This window comes from Frankliniella occidentalis, unplaced genomic scaffold, assembly GCF_000697945.3.
Source record: "Frankliniella occidentalis isolate FOCC.00 unplaced genomic scaffold, Focc_3.1 Scaffold51, whole genome shotgun sequence".
NCBI classification, from domain to species: Eukaryota; Metazoa; Arthropoda; class Insecta; order Thysanoptera; family Thripidae; genus Frankliniella; species Frankliniella occidentalis.
This window is the reverse complement of record NW_026267181.1, coordinates 976439-981516: the sequence shown is the minus strand read 5'-3', so window position 1 is coordinate 981516 and position 5078 is coordinate 976439.

Below are 5078 nucleotides of genomic sequence, written 5' to 3'. Positions count from 1 at the left end.
TTCCCAGTACTAGGGACAATTTTGTCCACTTAAAATGCACCTTTTTTTTGCATCTAGATCCAGAGGCAATTTTGTCCATCTATGAATGCACAATTAAATTGCATCTAGGGGGGTGGACAATTTTGTCCATGGCAAGATGCAATTAACTTGTCACTATTTTTATGGACAAAAAAATGTCCCTTGCCATTTAGTGTGATGTTTCATCTACAGTTTAAATACAGTTAACAAATTTCTTGCCAAAAGGATTTTTACCTTTCTCTCTCCTTTCTTCGTGCCTATCTCTGTTCGTAATCGTAGTTGCCTGTTACTTTACCTTGACTTACCTTGCCGAATGACGATCTCGGAACTGAGGCTGACTGGAGTTGAACCTTGGACCGCGACGCTGGGAGTCCTTTACGCTGACCACCAACCTACTGCGACACTATAGCTCTCGTGGCGCAGTAGCTTGATGTCGTGCGAAAGGGCCACGGCCCGTCGGTCTCTGTAGTCAAACTTCAGTTGAACTGCATTTTCACTATGGATCAGCTAAGTGCCCTAGTCTGCTCTGTGGAAGAAATGTCCTCTCACAGAAGCAGTTGCCAATGTGTGAAAAGTATCTAATGACACAGTCTAAGTTTTTAGATTACACATACATTGACGACCATTGATACCCCATTGTCAAAATGAAGTCTCAACTGGAGTCGCAACTGTGGTCCGTAACAACTTACGTGTGTACAGGTCTGCATACAAAACTAGTATGGAGAGTCTGCATTTCAAAAAAGTACTCAATACTGCAAATAATTTAGATTCTCAGAGTGGCGATGGACGACGATATAACCGCGTTTTAGTACGTGCAGTTCGACCACTGCATTTTAGACTACACTCTAAATATCTAAGGACAATTTTTGTAACTAGCACCGGACTTCTGTGTGCATAACTAGCTCAGATACAATATTGTAATTACCAACACACATTTAGTGACTAGCAAGTCACAATATTGTATCTGATTCCAGTTATGCACGCAGAAGTCCGGTGCTAGTTACAAAAATTGTCCTTGACATTTAGAGTGTATACTTTAACTTGTGATCCTTCCGCCCGGGAATACGGCACAGGGGTGGGCTTTTTCGCCACACAATCAGTATGGGATTCAGCCCTGCAGCTGCACCCAGCAGTTTGGTGGAGCTGAGTATGCGCGACGGAGCCCCTCGCAGCCGTTGCTACATGCCTGCTCACCATGCCGCCGTCCGCCGCAGAAGTCGAGCGCCGGTGGTCTGATCATGGTTTCATCCATAACAAGAGTCGCAACCGGCTGGTCAACACCAGGGTCACAAAGCCAACGACGGTGAGGGCTACTTTGGTTGCAGAAAAGAGTAAAGGAAAGGATGTAGAACCCCTGCCTGTCGCAGAACTTAAAGAATACTTCAAGCAATACGGCAGTCAGTACCTCGGCCAAGCAGGTGGTCGCGGAGGTGGTGGTGGAGATGCAGGTGAGACTGAGACTGGAGACGGAGAGGCAGAAGAAGAGAGCGATGAAGAATCGGAAGATGAAGATGAGCACACGGATTGGAAGCTAGAGTCCGATTCCGGCTCCGGCAGCAACTCGGAGCAAGAGTTAGAAGAGCGAGAGACAGAGAGGCGAACAGTGGCCCCTCAGCGTCAGCCCAAGAGTCCAGTTGTGAACAGGACTTCAAACCAAGATCAACCACGGTCAACACAATCACAAACTCCCACTCCTGCATCCATATCCGGGTCCCAGCCCCAGCGCAGAACCCGTGGCGCTACAGCGGCAGCGGTCGTCGCCACGGACAGCGGATCTAGACCAAAGCGCACAAGGAAAAAGTAATTTCAGAGTAAACTAGCTGGAATAATTCTTGGTATTGAATTGAACTGACTCCTGATCTGACCACTGACTGATAATTTGTATTTTTGTTTTGTTTGTTAATGATATTTTTCATGCCGCAGAGGGTAGATAAATGAATAAACTTTGCTCATATTCAAATGTGTCTGATTTATCGATTAAAACACATCTAAAAAGTTAAATTTCCATCAGAAACACAAGATTTTTAAAATGTACAGGAAAAAAATCGAATTTTACCAATTTTACCGTATTTTACCGTAATTTACGTAAATTACCGTCAACATTTAACTTTACCGTAAAAATCCATGTCTAGTGCCTCATGTGCCTACTTGCTTTATGGTATGCAGGGTGGGGCAGCGCGTCAGGTGCGCGACGCACATGGACTTGAGCATCGGTCAGATACTCACACGGGCTACTTGTTCTTACTTCAATAATAGAGTATTCTTTCCAACCTATCACGTTTTGTTTACACACTTTGTTTACAGTTCAAGTTTGCAAAATATATCCAAAATAAGTCCCAATTTGATGTTTCCCATTGAAAAATCGAATATTTTAAGAAAATTCCATTTGAAACAATAAAATTAGTGGATGAAAACTGTTGTTGTGTCAGCAGCTATTATAGAAAGGCAGGAGTTTGATTTGATTTTTAGTTTGATTTTTATAGCCAACTTCCAAAATCTGTTACACACTACCCCACGCTTACTTGTCACAGACTAGCTCAGGGTGGACGGATGCGCAGGTGGTTCAACAAAAGTGCTCTTCTCGGACCCCTAGAAACACAAGATTGTCGCACATACTGTGATTTTTATCTATCGTCCAATTATTGTGACAATAACGAAAATCCAAAAGTGGTGGCTTTTCCATAGTCCGACGATTGTTGCTGGTCTATCAAATTTAAACCATCTACAGTTCTGTTGTATACTGTAAAAAATCGCGGGTAACTTGGTGTGTCCTGAAAGTCGACAATTTTTTGAAATCTGGACTAGTAAACATGTTTTAGCGTATCAAATGAAGTCACAAGTATTCTTTACGCATCCATTTAGTTAATTTTCTATTCCACTGTACTCTAAAATTTATGAAAACAGTGGTAAACTTCTGAATTTTGTCTTAATTTTACTAAGGTGATATTTAAGGATACCTTTTGCATCCATAGTAGTAAAATTAGGTTCACTGTGGAGCTTGAAAATTACTCTTAGTGGATGGCGTTTTAGCAAGTAAGGGTTCACAGGGTTTAATTTTGCATATCCTGTGAACAGTGGAAACCACACCATGGGGGTAGTATTTTGACTTTGCGTATCCACAGTAGTAAATTTATCCGGCCCACAGCCATAACCGGGCTGTGTCATATGATCGTCTCCCGGAGCCGCCTCTCGTAGGCGCCTCGATGGCTGAGTGGTATCGCAGCGGTGCGGTGATCACATGGTCCGGGGTTCAACTACCGCCCGGTGCCGACACCAATCACCCCGGATGAGACAGCAAACAGACGGGAGTGGGCTGTAGGTCAGAGCACTGGCCGTCTCGTCCTTCCCGACTGCTTGCTCGAACTGTTTTGCGGCAAGAAGTATTTTTACCACTGTGGATACAGAAAGGTTGTAATAAATACGCTTGGTAAATTTACTACTGTGGACACAGAAAGACACTGCTAATAGAATGGGAAATTTGCTGATCCTCTGTATAGCTAAATTTCACTGTACTGTGGATGCGCAATTTTTAGCTTTTTTTTGTCTAAAAAGACCCTCTAGCGCGTAAACGGTTAGAGGTAGAGCAAAACGGACGAAATTTTCGCCCAGTGGGCTCTACTTTGACTATAAACTTGTAATTGCCAGTAGGAGGCTCACTAAGTCGGAGAAACAATTCTTCGGCCCGAGCTTCATACACGGCGTAGGTTTCATGAGAGGTTTGCCGGAGGTTATCTATTCTCTCCCAGGTTTCAGCATCATTGCCAGCGGGGTTGAATGCTTCCTTGATCTTTCTCTTGAAATGAGCCCAACTGGAGAATTCATGCTTCCTCGCCGAGAACCACGTAAGGGCACTCCCTTGCAGCAAGGCCCCCATCCCACCGAGGAGGTCCATCCCGTTGTAGCCATACATCTCTGCAGCGTTGACCAACTTAGACATTAACTCATGTAAATCTTCTTCCCTTTTTCCATTGTAGTGGTAGGGCAAGCGAGCAACTTCTCGAATTTTGCTGTTTCGAGAACGAGTGGCAGAACGGTTAGAAGCAGAACTCGATGAAGAGCTGGAAGAACTTTCAGAAGATGAACTGGGGGAACGCCGCCTCGAGCTCTTCTTCTTGTGTTTCTTTTTTTCGTCTTACTCTTGCTAGAGGCTCGAGCTCGAGATGCCTCCCGACTTCCACCAGTGGCGTGCGAAGTCTTGGAGTGCAAGGATAGCTCCGCCAACCGTGACTCCAAGTCGTCCTCCACGATTGTCAATGCAGGGAAGTTGAACTCAGAGTAGGCCTTCATGCAGACTTCTTGAAGTCTATTCAGCCGCTTCGCCACCTTCGTGAACTCATCCAACTCGCCTCTTAACATGAAGCGACGAGTCCGGTGGACACAATGAGCAAGGAGACCATTGAGACGTCGAGAAAATCGCCGGATAGGGGCGTTCTCCAAAACCAACACTTCCAGTTCTGCAGTCTTCTGCCTCAGTGCGGCAATCTCGTTAGCAACAGTAAATTCTTCAAGTCTAGCGATAACCACCTGGGTACCCCACTGTTCCGATAAAAGTTTGCACTTGTCGGTCGGGCTTAGGACGAAATGCCGCAGGCCTCGAATATCCAACTCGTACTCCAGTTAATCAGTACTGAACGATCCGAAATCAATCGGAACCGGAACTCGAGCCATTTTGCAAATGCTCGAATCCAAAATTCAAAGTTTGTAAAAATAAAGTCACTATCTTTGGAGATCAGCGAAAAAACACTTCACTGAAAATTTACTTGAAACTCTTCACCCTTCAGCACTGCGAGGGCACAACTCGGCACAACACCAGAAGACACTAATTCACCACACAATTTCACAACAGCCACAATATAGAACATTTACAATATTGTTATATTGTGCGGTATGGGAAGGGAGGCTAAGAGAAAGAGCAGGGTTAACTGGCACAGTACAGGGCGATGCCTCCTACCCAGGTAATTTCGGGACTATATAGTCTATATCTAAGCCATATACACTGTTGTATATGGTCCCCTGAAACACGGTTAAATTTAAAGTAAATTTACTTTGAATATGAAACT